The sequence below is a fragment of the Pithys albifrons genome, chromosome Z (genome assembly GCF_047495875.1).
Source record: "Pithys albifrons albifrons isolate INPA30051 chromosome Z, PitAlb_v1, whole genome shotgun sequence".
NCBI lineage: Eukaryota > Metazoa > Chordata > Aves > Passeriformes > Thamnophilidae > Pithys > Pithys albifrons.
In genome coordinates, this window is record NC_092497.1 from 81,178,200 (window position 1) to 81,195,467 (window position 17,268).

Below are 17,268 nucleotides of genomic sequence, written 5' to 3' on the forward strand. Positions count from 1 at the left end.
GCTGTGGTCTGGGCGAGGGCGGTGATCTCCTCCTGTCGAGGTCCTGCTGCTGCTCTGGATCCAACGAGAAGTTCCCAAGGTCTTCTTACCCACCACTTATGTACCCTCAGGGAGCACCCAGTCCCTCCCCCTGGGTGGGGACTCACACAATGGGTGATTAACTCTGGGAGCCAGGGGGTGTTGAACTGTTGATGGCCCATTGGCAGCTCCGCCCCCTCAGGCTGGGTGTGAAGGTGATAATGGCTCCCTGGGCAGCTGCTGCTAATGGCCCATTGTCCTTGGGGAATGAATAGAGGGGGTAGAATACACAGCTTTGATCACCCCACACAGGGTTAGCTGGTCCCTCCTGCTGAACTAGGACACTAACAATAGTCAATAACTTTATTTCCTATTGAACATAACATTCAATTTTTGCTGTATTTTGTGACGAATACAGGCACATTTAAACAATTCACATAGCTGCATGTTTTATTGGCTTCTTATGTTCCGTGTTTTAGTTTGTTTGGGAATTTGTGTGGTCTATTTTGTTTTCCTTGATAAGATTAGTTTTTATTTCTTGATTTATGTAGTGCTCCTCTTGAATAGAAACATAATGAAATTAAATTTAGACAACGATCTTGTTAAAACAGTCTTAAAAGGCAGGTGTGTTTACATGTCAGTATGCTGAGAATAAAGCAACTTTGCAAAACCAAGAAAATGTAAACAAAGTTATTTGTGAGAGATGTAAAAGGAGCAATTTTTTTCTCGATATGTAGTATTTGTAGAACTAAGGATTTAGTATTCACTTGCACTTCGCCTTCTTTTCCCAATATATAAAAATTGGACTGTTTTCTCCTAAAATTGTCATAAATTCCCTGAATTAAAGTGGGTAAGCTAATAAACTCTTCTCAACAGAAAGGGGGGGGGAAAAGCATCAGCTTTTGAAAGAACACATCAAGCATTTTTGACTTTATTTGATTGGCCAGGAACTTCCTTCAGAGGCTTGACTGATGATAAAGCTTCAGGACTAACATACACCCTTTGAAATACTCAAATTTTCTTCCCATTCTTGACAACTTAGGTTTCAATTTCAAGTACATTTGAAAATAGTTTTTGACTAAGTTTGAATTCAGTGTCTTAATTTATATTTATATATTTTTACCTGCTAATTTCTGGTGTTCAAAGACTTCTTTGGATAAGGGATTGTAATCAAGGCTGTGTATACAATCCTTATATTGATTGATCATGATTTTCCTTGGGCAGTGTGTTATTATGGCATTTCATTGTTCTGCATTTGTCACCCTTTGCAACGAAAGGGTTTGGAATGGAGATGCTCTTTAAGAACTTCTGAGGAATATTATCTTTTAAAATACTGCTAAGTTGAATGTACAGTCCAAAAGGACTGTATGGCTGTTCTGAGTCTTAGGAGACCTCCAAATGGAAGAATCTTTCTGTATGCTGTGAATTCATGAGAAACTGACTGTATACTGCATATTTTACAGAAACAAAAGGAACCTAACCTCTAGCCTTGGTATTATCTGTCCTGTTAGTTTTGATCCTGGCAATGATAGGCCATTTGATACCAAATTTTTAACTTAGACAGATGGATGCAACTTAGCTTGTGTTACTTGAATTGGTACTTGATAGAAACATAAATTACATTTCTGATGGATATTAACTGCCAAGATTTCAGAATAGCATGTAAGTCAGAGCTAATTTTGTTAATGTGCTCTTTCCCCCAAAAAAAGATCCTTTTCCGTTGAGGACCTTATGTGAATTTTGGAACATGCAAGGATTATCAGAAGGGAAAATTTCAATGGAGTTCAAATTTGTTATGAAAAGCAGAGGACTGAGAATGGTTGGATAAATTTATGAGGGATGCATCCATCACTGTTCACAGCCAGTGATATCCACATGCAACCTGCACATCAGGGGTGCCACAGCTGCTGGTCGTTGTGAGCTGATAGGTGGTGCCAAAAGCAGAAATTAAGTGCTGTCTTCTGTGATCACTTCAGACAGAATTGCTATTGACCAGCACTGGGACAAGATTGTCTGTTTGTTCTTAAGTAGCAAAGATTCCAGAGTTTCCTTACTAGAGTTACTAGTGTCTAACAAAAGCAAAATAAATGTGAACATCAAATTTTTGTTTAGTTTCTCCATTTGCTCCCATTTACAAAATTAACCTGTTCCATGGCTGACAGGCTTCTAATCTTAGTGTTAGATATGTATCAGAAGTGTTTCTGTTAATTTTTAATGATCTTTCTGAGACTTGGTAGCCTATGGAATATGGATAGAACAAACAATTTCTGTGTTTTTAAAAGAGAAAAGGCAACATCATGCGGAAATAATGATTAAAAAAACATAATTCAAAAATACTGAAAAGTTGCCATATTGAAGTCCTCAACATGACAGCATGGACGTTTTACCTACACTGAAAAAGAAGTGTATTGAACCTTGGAAGCTTTTCACCTCCATTCTAAGGCATGTGGTTGTTTCTACACCGTGTTTTCAGAAGGGTTTTTCTGTCTGTTGGTGTTGCTGGAGAATCTAAAGTGATTTATCTGCTCTCAAAACATGTGAAGATATGGTCTTGTGAGATGAAGAGTTTTGACCAACAGGACATGGTGTGTGATGTAATGTGCATTAAACCTTGATGGGCTGCCTTTTCATACAGATACGGGAAAGACTGATGTGCAAAAAACATAATTTAATGCGTTTGATTTTTTTTAACTTTTGAAATTGAAGTAGAAGTTGAAGGTCTAAAAAAATCAGAGAGTGGTGTTTACTTGAAAAAAGTACTCTTTGTGTAGATGAAGTATGTGACTAATTCCCTGGTGTCTGACCTGGTAAGAGTGCAATAGTTCCCTGAAAAAACAAAGAAGAGCAAAGAAGAGCCTTTAAAACTCCACATCATCATAAAAGAAATCAGATTCCAAAAATGCTGGAAATTTATAGTAACAAACCTGATGTTTTCTTTGTATCTGGTTGCTGGCTGATTTAATTGTAGTTTTAGCTATGAGTTATACTTGTTATAACTAAAACTGAGGACTTTATATATACCAGTTGCTATCCTTCTTCAGAATAAAAAGTGTAGAAGAAAAATGTTATGCAAATGAGCGTAGAGTGGACAAGAGCAAGTGGGATATAGATGATGACAAGGTCAGGGAGCTGTGGAGATGCATCCTGGGAAAGGAATACCAAGATTGGGTGAAGTATATTGTAGTGCATCTTGCTTTTAAAAATCAGAGTAGAAAAGAGGAGTTGTATGGAATTCCCCAAAAGCACAACAAATTGGAACAGAATTGTCGTTCTGTAAAGCCTGATGTAATTTACTTACTGAGTGGTACTCCAAGAAACCAAAGCATGTTTTTCCAGAGAAACATTCAGCTGTGTATGTGTCAAATGTGCTTCGTATTTTCTCAGAATCTTTGGTGTATTGATTACATGATACTTCTACGTGAGATAAACCGAGCTGAGATTCCTTGAGGAGGTTCTCTCTTTGTGAAAACCTCGTCAGCTTGAGACATGATATATCCAGAAAGGGAGGGAAGCTGTGATATTGTGGAACTGAAATCTCCATTATCATGTACTACATGCAACGCTGGGATAAGAGAGGCGTGCTATCAATCTTTTCTTTTCCTCCCAAGTATCTTCTGTGATGTCATCAAAGCTTGACTTGTTCAGGGGGAGACATACTATTAAATATTCCCATGATTTTTTCAAAAAGTTGGTGTGATGTCTCTGGCTGCAAATGGTCTTATATCTGCATGTGTAGGAAAAAGACATATAAAATGTGACAATTAACATGGTTTTCTTTGAAACAAGACTGGGACAAATGCTTACCACCTGGAATAAGACCAAGAAAGACAGGAAGACATAAAGTTATTTCATGGTCTGTCAAATATAAATTAACTTTTTCATTTCTGGGCACTCCTACTGATGAACAATATAAATTGTAATTGTAAGCACTGCTGCAGGAGGGTAAGGATTGTGCAGAATTCATGCACAGTAACAGAGCACTACTTTCATTTCTCTGTCTTCTCTCTGAGGCCAATTTTGATGTTGTACAGGTTTTCTCATTTTACCAAATAAGTTGTCTCTATTTAGAGAGTGCTTGGGCTCTCTTTCCCTTGGAATAATTTGCTAGAGTTGGCTTGAACATGTACTTATAACCATGCTTTCAGCATTGATCCTGTTTCAAACAGTTGTTTGCATGGTCACTTCCTAGGTAGGTAGTGCCTCTCTGTTAGCCTTTGGTTAGATTGAGCATGGCAGTGAAAATAAAACAGAAAAAAAGAATAAATAATTGGGGTACATTTAAAATTTTGGTTCTAGGATTTCACTGACTTTGCTTCTTAATAAAAGCAGGAAACTGGAAAAAGTTGATCATAAACGCCTGCTCTAGATTGCTGTTTCCTGTCTGTGCCAAAGACTGCAGGAGTCAGACAGCACCCCCAATATTTTTACTACTGAAGATTTTTCTTCTCCAGGCTAGGCTGTATGGAAGCTTTAAGGCTTTTATTAAAAAAAAAACCCAAAACAGACAACCCCATCACCCCACCAAAAAACCCCCAACCAACCAACTAACCAAACCCCCTAAATCCTTAGACTTTATGCAAATTAATGCTGGGTTTGATGAGTGATGCCATAAAGAAACAGGAGGGAGGCAACAAGCTAAGGTTTAAAGTTGTGCTTCTATGCCTGGATTTTTTTGTTGGTATTTTTGTTTGTTTGTTGTTTTTGCTGTAATTATGGCGGGTTTATGCTGTCGACAATAAAATTAAGCCACAGAAAGCACTTTATTCATTGCATCCAGAAATTTGCTAGAGTTTGCATACTCAGTCTTTGATTTTTCAGAGGCTCAATGAGATTCTCAAGAGAAGATGAATTTCAAGAAAATCAGTTTAATAGTCCAGTTACAAGTAGAGAAGAACAAATGGCTTGAATTTTCAGGTAGCTTTTTGAAAAATAGCTTATATTCAGGAGATTCAGAAATTCCAAACAACTGAATCTTCAAAACCATTAATATAAGTTCCTATAAGGATGGAAATAGAGGAGTGCTGAGGCTATCTGTGTGATCTTATCTGCCCATACCTGGCTTTTAATGTAGTTCTGCTTGGTATTTGCACCTCCTGCTTCAGCTCCCACACAGCAGATGATGAAAACTGAATTCCAGGACAAGATTAAAAGATTTTATTTTTTAAAAATACTTCATGTCTTGCCAGTTTTATTTTTTGCTCTAGGATTGATTTACTTTCAGGAAAAATCAGCCTTGAGTTATTGAAATACTTGTTTTCTCTCCTTCTCTAGCTATTTGCATATGCTTTAAAGTAATTGTTTTTGAATACCTTGTGGGCATATGATTCTGCTGTTAGCCTCTTTTTGAAAGATGACAAGAACATGAAAAAAAAATTCCTTCTCTCTAAGTAGATATCGAACATACTGGAGGAGAGGCTCTTTATTAAAAGGCCCTGCTATGTTTTGGCTCTTGGGCAGTATTTTCTGGGGTGGGTCTCACCCCACTATATGTCTATATAAATGAGTGTTATGCTGCACTCTGGAATGGCATTAGATGTGCATATGCAAGGTGCGAGCATCCTTTACTAGACTATACTTGCAGAGAAGCAAACCTGATGAAACAGCCTCCAGGGAACAGCAAAGAAACTGTGACTAACCTCCAAGCAAAGCTGCCACAGGGTCCTGGCACCATAAACTCGAGATGCTGTTCAGAGTTTGTTGGCAGTAGTGTCAAGCTCTTGCTGCTCTTCAGTGCAGAAAAGGAGTTTCCTTTTAGCTTGTTATTAAACTCTGAATTATTTTTGTTATGTATCAGAGATAACTGCAGTGTAGGAGTTGCAGATCTTACTGTATTACAGAGGAGAATAGAATGGAAAATAAAATGCTGCTTGTCTTAAACATCAACCTTTGTGTCTCCATATTCTTTGTAGGTAGGTATTGTAAGAGTCCTGTAATACAGTATATAAGGGGAAGCATATTTTTGTGCTTTAGCACAAAATCATCTCCAAATAATTTTGTTATCTGTTTAGATATCAACAAAAAAAAAGAAAAAAAAAGAGAGCATGACTGCTTAGACAGGAGGAACCAATGATGGTGTTGTTCACCTGGTTCAAGTACCTGACTAGCAGATTCAATGGCAGTGATCTCTTCTGAATCCATACATTTTGTCTGCAGCAAAATGGAATTCATCTGCAGAATATATAGGTAGATCACTACTTAAGCATGAACTAGTTGTGGGAACAAGCCAGTTTTTAGAAAGTTGTTCCCTTCCTCACACAAAGGTTAGAATATGTGTTAGATGTTATTTGTATATATCCATAGAGTAGCTGAGATGGTTCAGATTCATGTATCTGTAATCAATAATCCCACAGGCAGTTTTGGCCTTCTTTTGGAAATACTGTTTTGAAAAGGGTGAAAATGAGGACCCTGGGGATTGCTGACCAGTCAGCCTCAGCTCTGTGCCCAGTAACGTCATAAACAGATCCTCCTAGCAGCTATGCCAAATCTCATAAGAAGACATGGAGGTGTTATGGGTTTAGCCAGGTGGGCCTAAACTTAGGTTTTAAAGTTCAGCTAGGCCTAGGATTGTCAGATGACTTGAGCTGGGCTGAGCTAACAGCTGACTTCTTCCAGCCAATAATATTGTATTCCATACCATACGGCATCATCTCAAAGGGGTAAGAGCTGGTGTGTGGGAGTGGCTTGGTTCAGTTGCTTCACAGCTGTGGTGCCAGCAAGACACTCTGCTGTCCCAGGAGGGATGGGGAGGCCCAAGCCCAGAGCACCAGCTTAACATCATGTTATCTGAGGGAAGTAAAATGTTTGTTCTTAGCTTTTCTCTCTGCCTAAGTCTGTCTCTGAAGAACCAACTTCTCTAAAATGATTTGTAGTTAAAATGGTAGAATTTGTGTTTACTGGGAAGTGGGAAGTTATTTCTTGTTATACGTGACTTGTGTAAGTGTGTGTTATATTGTAGTTTCCTCTTAATTTTCTCTTTTCTGTATAAATACATATAGTTAGTTAGTTTCAGCATAAACCTGGTTCTGAGGGTTTTTCTTTTCTCTCTCTCTCTTCTTTTTCCCTTGGCTGGTTGGGGGGAGGAGGAATTCTTTCACTCTGTCCTGGACAGTTGGCTTTTTGCCAGCTCAACCCAGGACAGGAGGTCATCAGAGATGCCCAATGTGGCTTCACCAGGGGCAAATCCTGACTGATTGATGGCCATTTTTGTGGTCTTTTATGACAGAGTGTCTGCATCAGCAGACAAGGGAAGAGCTGCAGATACCTCCTTGGACTTCTGTAAAGCTTTTGACATGGTCCCATACAGCATTCTTGTTGAATGGGAGAGAAGGATTTGATGGAAGGGTGGTTTAATGCATAAGGCATTGGCTGGGTGACCATGTCCAAATAGCGAGTCTGTGGTTCAGTGCCTGTGTGAAGACCACTTGAGACGGTCACAAACTACACGATCCCAGCATGGGGAACAAACCTGGAATACTTTATTGAACACTTGACCACTTTTTAAGATTTCAGGGAGACACATGCTAATAGGTAGGAAGGGTTATGGTAATTTCAGGAATTTATGGAGGTAAGACAGCAGGGGATTACAACACAATCAGATAACATTCATTCTAGACTCTTTTCTTATGTTAAGTTAGGAGACAGCTTATCTTCAAGTTGAGCATTACCAAGCCTCCTGTGTTCTTGGTGATGGAATTTCTCTCAGCCTTGTTGACCAAGGCTTGCTGTTTAAGATTTCTAGCTCTTTTTGCTGTAAGCTGGATTTCAGATTCCTACAACCACTAATGACTGGTGCCCCTCAGGGGTCCGTACTGGGACCAGTACATTTTGATATCTTAATCAATGATGATACCATGCTGAGTGTTACAGTTTATAGGCTTGATAGAAAGGTGCCATCCACCTCTGGATAGCACTGAGTGGAACCATGTGAACTTCATGAGATGCAAGGCCATGTGGAAGTCTAAATTTCCATGTAGGCTGGCAGATGAATGGATTGAAAGGAGCCCTGCAAAGAAGGACTTGGGGTGTACTGGTGGAGGAAGTTCAGTTGAGCCAGCAGTGAGTATCTACAGCTCAAAGCCAGCTGTCTACAGAGAAGCATGGCTAGCAGGCTGAGGGAGGTGATTCTGCCCCTTCTGCCCCTTCTGCTACAGTTTGGGAGCTCACCTGTAGGTAGCACTCTGTCCAACCCAGGGGTCCTCATGGTTGTAAATGGAAAGAGAGTAGATTTAGGGGTATGAGTAGGATATAAGGAAGAAAGTTTTAACAGTGAAGGTGAAGAAGCATTGGAGCCTGTTGCCCTGCTGTGGATGTTGTGGGGAAGCTGTAGATGTTTCATCCTAGGAAGTATTCAGGGCCAGGTTGAACAGTGCTTTAAGCGACCTGATCTAATAAAAGGTTGACTAGATGGTATTTAAAGGTTCCTTCAAACCCAAATTGGTTTATAATTCTTTGAAATTACCCTATTGACTGTAAACCACAGTGAGTTTTCCCAGGCAACTACTTGAGTAGTCATCTGATGCAGGGCTTGGTGTTGCAAAATTCTTAAATGCTCTCCTGGTCCTGATTTATTGGCAATCTTCCGTGTTTGACACTTGTATGAGATAGCCAGAAACAGTGTAATTTTTATGAACTCCTCAGTTCATCAGAAATAGGAGGATCAAAGATAACAGAGAAGGAATGATCTAACACTGTCCTGTAATAAAATCTATCTTTGAACAGCTTCTTTGTATAAACAGTGTTTATTAAAAATAGTTGTGATGGGAGTTTTGTACTGGAATGACTAAACTATTCAGAATGATGGTATAAACAGTGCCATGTTGTATCCAAATTGAACAAATGGCTTTTAAACATCTATTTTAAATTAGGCCTTAATTGAAATCTGAAATGCTGTTGGGGTGGTGGTAGTAGATACCTGTTAAAACATGCTGATTGTGGCAGTATTTTCCCAGAATAGCCTTATGAGAATGGATTAGAACTTCCTAAATGGTATGACTTCAGGAAGATACTGTCTTAGTCTCAGGTCATAGAAGTTGTTCTCAGAATGGCTTCCCACTTTAGGCCTTATGATTAAATAGCTTATTTGACACAAATAGTGCTTTTACCTTACTGCTTTATGTAGTTGATTTTTCTCTGATTGTGGCTTACTATCAAGAACCAGATTTAGCAAGCTGCTAACAAATTTTGTTGATGATTGGCAGTGTAGTTTCATGAGTTACAGTTCATCCCTTGATGTTTTGAGTACCAAGAGCACCAGTAAAGTGTTGGTACAGTGTTTATGAGTGTAGTAATATTTCTGCATTAACTTAATTTCCTTGAAGTTAATTGATGCTGTAAATTTTTTCCTTGGATGACTTCTTGCTGAACTGCTCTTTAAATAAGCAGGAAAAACTGATCCCCAGAGCAAAGAAAACAGCTGTTAATAAGCCTATGGAAAACATTCCTTTCTTTTGTATTTCCTCTATAAAGCTATGAAAACACAAGTTTTAAAATACTTCATGGTTATTGGAAGTCTTTGCTTAATGAGTAATACTGCATCGTTGAGGAAAAAATGTTCTGATGTACCTGTTACCTGACTTGAGCTGCGAAACTGGGGTATGTGGGGAAGCATGTTGCTGATGAGTTGCATCCTACAGACACTTTATAGTGTCAGATTTCTGTGCAGGTATGTGTTTAACTTAAAAATATGCAAATCTTTTCAGAACTGGACCTCGCAAGGCAAAGACTAATGGCTGGTAAAACAGTGACCTCTTTCCCTGTCACTGATTGCTGTGAAGGGGATGAAACTGTATGGTTGACTAGGGGTTACCAGTTCAATCTGAAGTGTAGTTGTTCCCCTTCTTCATGAGAAGTCATGGGGCTGTGAAGTTAATGCAGAAGGAAGAAGGCAACAGTTAGGCCACAGCATTTTCCTCTTTGAGGTGAGGTATTTGCAAGTACAGCATTAAAGAAACTTTTAACAGTAGGCTATCATCTCCATTGTATAGATTTATTGGCACAGACATATTGTGATATCTGCTAGCTTGAGCTGGGTACCTCAAAAGAGGCACCCTTAACAAAGAAATCCTTGGGCAATTGCACCCTTACAATCCAAACTCCTCATTGCTCATGTGACAGTCTGGACCAATAGCAAGGTTAGAATCTGGGACCTTCTTGCTCTTTTTATCAGCTCACTATTTGTTACCAAGTGATTGCTGTGTGGCCTCTATGCCCTTTTCATCAGTTTTTGTGGGAGTTTTGGTTGGTTCTGTAGTCCATGTTGAAATATGGTTGTTACAGTTCACAAACACAGTCTATGGGCTATCTGCTCTAGCTATTTGTTTTAAAGTAATATTTAGTTGCTATGTTTGTATGTGCTTACTGTTACTAATTTTCAGATTGTTAGCTCCAGGTTTCACTATAATCCATCTTTGACTTACACTATATAGTCTTATAGTTTAGAAAAAGTTCAGCTTGCATACTAATAATTCTTGTTACTACTGTCTGCTTTAAAATAACATAAACTTTTCATCACTTAGGTAAGGAATATGCATGTAGATCCATATTCATATGATGTATATTCAGACTGCTGCTATGAGGGCAATTTTGAAATTCTTACATTTAAATTAGATGTTCCTTGAAGGGGAAGTATTTATGCAGACTTGTGGAGGCTCAGCAGAAACCTCAGGTAAAAAGATCTGTCTTGAGTACTGATTTATAGATGAGCTCTGTTTATGAAGCTGAGGCATGCCTCAGTATTCAGGCTTTTTGTTATATTAAAGAAACTTTGTCTGTTCCTTTTTTAAGCTCTGTTGTTAAAATATATCAGACTTTAAGGTTTTAAAATACAAAGTCTGTCCTTTGGGTTCCTGTCCTTCTATCCTAAAATGTCTGAGAAGTCTCATTTAGTCAGGAGTGTGACTGGAGGGTATGTACACTTAATTTATATGAAATAAAGATGGAACCAGGTTTCATTGTGAACTCTCAGTTGTGTCACTTTCATCCCATTTCTTGCTAGTTATTAAGCACGCTGTGTGTTTCTCTGATAGCTCCAAAAAAAGGGAAAGTGGAGGGAGCTTTTCTTGCAGATTGTTATCATGCTTTCTGATGCTTACAAGACACAAGTTTCCATTGGATGTGTGAAATTAAGTGCAGCATTTCCTTATCTGAGCATTAAGGTGGAGCAAAGGGGCTGGCAGGTTTACCAGTGAGGCTGACTGGAGACGGGACAGAAGGGGATACCAGAAACCAGGACACACTAGCAAACCTGTGTTTGCAGTTTGTCAAGGGCATGGAATTCTTGACAAGCAGAGGGAGCAGGAGGAAAGGAAGGAGGCAAGTTCAGGAGGCATTAGATTTTTTTGTTTCTCCTCTAATGACTTTAGGCAGCTTCCTGGCTAGGAGGTCTTCCAGAGTTTTATCACAGCCTCTTAGGTGTACTCAATGCCCAGGAGTTGCTTACAAGTTATCATGGTGTGCCATACCACACAACTGGAAAATATTTCCTCTTCCTACTGTGTAATAAATTCTTTCCACAACAGAAATGAAAATGGCTGCAAATCTCTTGGAAACCAGTGGACTTTCAATTTGTTAGGTTTATAAAAAGAGAAGTGAAAGAAAAAGAGGGAGAATGACAGTCCTAGTAGGTCTTGTATGCATAGCTGCATCCTCCAGGGCAAGATGTAACATGTTTCTTTCTCATGGTCAGATTTGCATGCATAGGAAAAAAAAAGGATAAATGTTATAATACAGGTGATTTGCAGCCAGCCTGAGTAGCTGGATCATTATTGAACTCACTTCTAACTTTTTTGTTGTAAGATCGAAGTGTATTGTTTACCAATTAGGTAACTTCCGTACTGCACTTTGAAAGGCTCTTGAATTAGAAGGAAAATTTGAAATCTAAATAATATGTAGCTGCTGATAGAGGAACATTTTTGTCTAGCACATGATAAAAATTCCGCATGAGCGGTTTGCATTATTTTTTTGGAAGTTGAGCCTCCTAGATCACAGGTAATTTAACCTCTCTTCCTTGTATCATTTCAAGTAGATTAGCCATCCATGGCTTAATCTCACTAGAATATACATATACTCCACTCAATTCACAGGTTTTTTAAAGGGTGCAGTTGATTAAGAGTCTGTTTTGGTTTGAAAGCTTGGCAAAATGCCAAGTATAAACCAAAGAGACAAAGCTTTCTCCTCCCCCTGCTGAGAAAAGGGAGGAAAAAAATGGACACTTAAACTTGAAATAGAACTGGCTTATATATTTACACAAAAAGGAAAAATTGAAAGTAGACTACACTATAACACACATGCACAAGTTAGATATAACAAATAATTTCTTCACTTCCTGATCCAACAGAAAATTGTACTCCTCTGAACACAAATCTCACCCTTCTAGCTACAAAACCACACAAGAGAACTCAATCCCGAGGGCCAGACCCAAGCAGAGAGAAAACGAAGAATAAACATTTACTTTCCTATGGATAACACATCAGTGAGGTGGTGCTGGGCCTGATCAGCAGAGCAGCACAGAGCACATCCACCTGCACCACAGCTATCAGAAGAGGAGCAAGCTGCTCCTTCTCCACTGTATTCATATCCCAGTTTGTGTCATCTGGTATGAATATTCCTTTGGTTGCAAAAGTCAAGTGACACTTGTCCCTCCTAATCTATGTAACATTATCAGGCCTACTAAAATTAAAGCCTACTCTAGGCCTAGCTAAAACTAAGGCCTAAACTACCACAGAGTCTAAACTTGATCCAATTTGGATTTTGTTTCCAGACATTTGTTATTTTGCAAAACACAGCACTACAGTAGATGAAATAGGTTTAACAGCACAGGTGTCAGACATGAATGTGTTCCTAATCAGATTGGTGCTGAAGAAGGGAGTCACTGAATGCACTCCTATGTGTCATTCATTTAAGCAATTAGATACTTCCAGTAGTTCTGAAATTACTAAATTAAAAGTTTTGAACTCACACCTCTTTCCTTTGGACTGCCATTGTATGTGTTTGGATGGTTTAACATTGGCAGGTATGAAGCAAGCCATTCAAATCTGATGTATATTCTCTTTTTCTTAAAATGCACAAGTTAGGTAGAACCCATTAAATTCTGAAGATTCTTCTTGCTGTTCAGTTGAATGCATAGGTTTAGAAGAAAACAATCCCCTTCCTGTGGTAGCTGGGAAGCACAGCACTCTTTCTTTCTTGCTTTTTACGAAAGAACTAATGTTATTTCCACAGTTCAAGTAATAATATTGAGCTGGATATCTGACTTTGATTTGAAAAAGGGAGGCCAAAAGAATTTAAATGTGTTTAAAGAGGTAAAAGGCAAGCCCAGATTTCTCCCTAAGCCTTTGGGATTCTGTGTGTCTGTGTGTTCCATGTAGAGACATAAACACACACACACACACACACATGTTACGTGTGCATCAATGGAAGGGCATTACTCTCTCTCCTGTCCTGACACCAGTAATGGTGAAGTGGTGACTGATGGGATGTTTCATGGATGCCTGTTGTCTCCTGCCAGTGTCTCAGCATAAACTGAGGCTTCAGTTTTGTCACCTAGGTATTAGAAGCTGTAAGACTGAGAAAACAAGCTCACTGTTAGGAAGTGCTCTGTTGCTCACACAGCATGGAGACTCCTTTGGATTGCAGGAAAGAGAGAGAGTTCAAGCTGAGATGTTGCTTGAGAAAATGATGGGATATTGGACCTCACAGTTGCATCTCCTGAACAGAGCACAAGAAGGTATGTTTGGGAAGGCGCTGTGGGCAGTGGTCTATGCGCCACATTCTGTCAGTTACGTAGAAGTCTTTGTTATTTTCTCTGCTCTCTCTTAGTATAGAGATAGTGCTTCAGTCAGAATTAAAACCTTGATTGTTATAGACCTAGGATCTGCTAACCCTGAGGTGCAATTAGCCTTGACTTTGTCAGAAATTCACTGTAAATTTGAAGATATGAAGGTAGTTTAACTGACTTTCTATCGACTCCTTGCAGTCAGGGCAATGTAAATTGGCTTATAGTGCCTTTCAGTCCTCCAGCATCCTTAACATGTCAAACAATAACTCAGAACTCTTTGGGGATGCAGACAGAAAGCTGCTGAGGTCATCTTTTGAGATTCTGGCTCTCATCTTCCTCGTGCGTTTATCTCAGTGCAATCTATCAGAAAGAAAATGCTTTAAAAACATAAGAACTCAATTGTTAAAAACCGCCTTTAAAATATATATATTTATATATTTTAATATAACAAAATATATTATTATATTATCATAGAAAACATAAAAATACATAATTATATATATACATATATTTTAAAAATAAAAATATTTAAAAATACATAATTATATATATACATATATTTTAAAAATAAAAATATTTAAAAATCAGGAAAATCCTACAGGGTTTTCTGGCTGTGTAATTCAGTATTATTGATTCATTCTTGTGCAGCAGAGCCTTTAGTTGGTAGTCCTCTCTGTAAGCGTCCTCAGATCTGTTGCCTCTGCTGGCCCCATTCAAAGGAGTGCATTATCAATGCTGTCTTTAAAATAAACCTTTTCCAAAGGCTGCTGTTGGTGAGGCTGTTGGTGAGCCACTTGATGGTGCAAAGCAGCCAGGATGTCAGTAAAGCCTTTACTTTCCACAGTTAAGGGATCGTGCCCAGTATCTTGTTCTTGTATCGTAGGGTATTAGTTGACTCAAAATGAAACAAATATAGTGTGAAGACCATGAAAGATCTTATTAAGGAAAAAACAGAACTAAAAGGAAAGCACTGACATATCCTCTGCTGACTGCATTTGGCTGTCTGTGGAACAGCTGAGTATGACTGAAGCATGTAGATAAACCCCAATCTAGCTTTTTCCTTGTTTATATGGATTTGTTTAGGTTGAAGCTATAGCATCATGAAACCTGGTAAGTTGCCCAGGTATCTTCTATTACGTACACCAACTGGAAGCTCTGCTATTGCAGCTGTGTTGTTGCTGCTTGTGGTGTCTGTTATAGCTAGAACGTGGCTTGTCATTGAGATTGTGCATGTGATCGCTGTTCTTGAAAACCTACCTGTAAAGCAAAGTCTACATTGATGAGTTTTAATTTGTTAGGGAACAAGTTTTAGGTCATGTTGGGGTTAGATGTAGGCACTGCACCACCTCTGGGAATTTCTTTCATTATCCACATGCATAGATACTCGAAAGAGGTTTAGATGTATTTGTGATAATTTGGCAGAATGTAATAGTTTTCATTATTTTTTGCCTATCATCTTAGACTAATTCAAGAGGTTGTGTTTTACTTCAGTTCTGCCTCTGGCATAATGGGAAGAAAGCCATCAAGCCTTACCCTTAATACTGTGTGTTCTCTTGGGTTTTTTAGGTTGTCTTTGAGCTTTAATTGATTCCAATTTCAAGAAAGCATGTTGAATATTTGTAGGGGAACACTTGTGTTTTGCATAAGCCTAAATAAAGTGGGAGGGGAACACTGCATATTTCGAACAGTTTAAAACTGGTCCTTTTCCCCTTTTCACATTGAAACTTTAACTGTATAGTGATTTCTTCTTTGGCTTCCCTTCCTAAAAAATTACACAGTATGATCATGCTCTGCTACTGTTCAAGCCAGTACAATGGCTCCTATGGCAAAAATAACATTATTTTCTGAAGTGATAAGTCAGAAAGAAGCTTTGTGCTTGAGGGCAAAAAAAAACTATTTTCAAAAGAATAATTGTCCAAAAATCAGCTTGCTCTCCTCCCTCAGTTCTATCTGAAGAGGCAGTTAACTAACTGCAAGCTCAGGGACTCATGTTTTCAGCATGTCCTACTCAATGTTCACACCTTCATTGATAAAAGTTTACCAGAGAAGCTAATTGACATTTCTCATGCGATTTGGTGACAGAAGTCTTGGTTGTGTCTTGGATTATGTACTGATAATTTGCAGACTGGAAATAATGTTTTGTCCAAAATTACCAGTTTGAGGTTGGACCCCCTCCTCCATTAAAATAACCAAATAAATTTTCATGTTTGCTTAATAACTAAATCACTTTCAGATTTTTTATGTGACTTGCTGGTTGTGTTACAATAAGAAAAGGCCCTCAGGCTGAAAGTTGTTGATTTTTCTTTTCTATGATTCAGTTTATTGCTGCTTTCTCTTCTCAATCCATTATTTCTTTAACTTTCTTGATGGTTTTAAAGTAACACCAGCTTCTAAGAAGTAAAGGTCAGTGCAGAAGGGCAGGTGAATTCTCAGGAGCCTGAGTTTTGCTGCATCAGAATATCCTGCAAAAATTAAAAAAAAAATAAAAAAGAAAAAAATTAAATAACAGCCTATGGCTGGTTGCCTGCTTAAATGATTATCTTCCTTGATCAGTTCCGTCCAGGACCAAAACAACACATGGACTGCAGAGCTTTATGACAAGCTTTTTTTGTGTGGTATTTTTGTATATGTTACAGAATAGGACTACTAAAATTTCAAAATTGCAACAAAAAGATCACAAAAAGCTTATGAAAGAAAGTTCTGGGAGATCTTCTGTAAGGAAAATGTGGTGGTTCTGAAAATGAAACTTGTTTTTTTTTCTCCCTGCTTTTTAATGATTTGTTGCTCAGTAGTTGCCAGAGGGAGTCATCTTAGGAAAGCATAAATTCAGCAACAGCAGTTACCCCATTCCTTTACTTTCTGAACACATTAATACCACCATTAAATAAAATCTGATGTTGTAAGATTTCTGTAAACCTGCTCGAGACTCTTTTTGGATACAATAAAATTTGGTTTGTCTCCTTCCTTGGAGAGAAGTATCAGGAATGGGGTAAGCCTTCAAAGCAGGGTACTGTCCCTTTTCTTCCCAGGCAAGAAATTTGTGAAAAAAACTGAGACAGAAATTCCACTACAATCAAACTGGACATAATTAGCTCAGCTGGTTAAAACTTGGTTGTAATAATTTCAAGGTCATGGGTTCAATCCCCTGTGTGGGCCATTGACTTAAGAGTTGGACTCGATGATCCTTGTGGGTCCCTTCCAACTCAGAATAGTCTGTGATACTCTGTGATAGTCTGTGATAATTAAAATTTTGACCGTGGAATTTTCTGCTTTTATTCTAAGTGTATTGCTGGAAAGACTCTGCTGTTTTGTGGTTTTCTAGGATGCTGAAAATTTTCTGTAGTACAGGATGTAGGGCAGGACTACACTACCTAAACATTAATTCTGTAGCTTCTCCTTATTTGTATATTTGTGTATGGGCTTCACTGCATTTGCTTGCTTTAGATTGATGAAAAAGATATAATTTTATTCCACTT

The 17,268-nt window shown here is 38.4% G+C and overlaps 1 protein-coding gene across 2 annotated transcripts in view; it reads left to right on the top strand.

Moving 5' to 3' along the window:
- The window catches only part of RNF38 (ring finger protein 38), a 116,539-nt gene that overhangs the window by 44,727 nt on the left and 54,544 nt on the right, over positions 1-17,268 (top strand). The window lies entirely within an intron of this gene.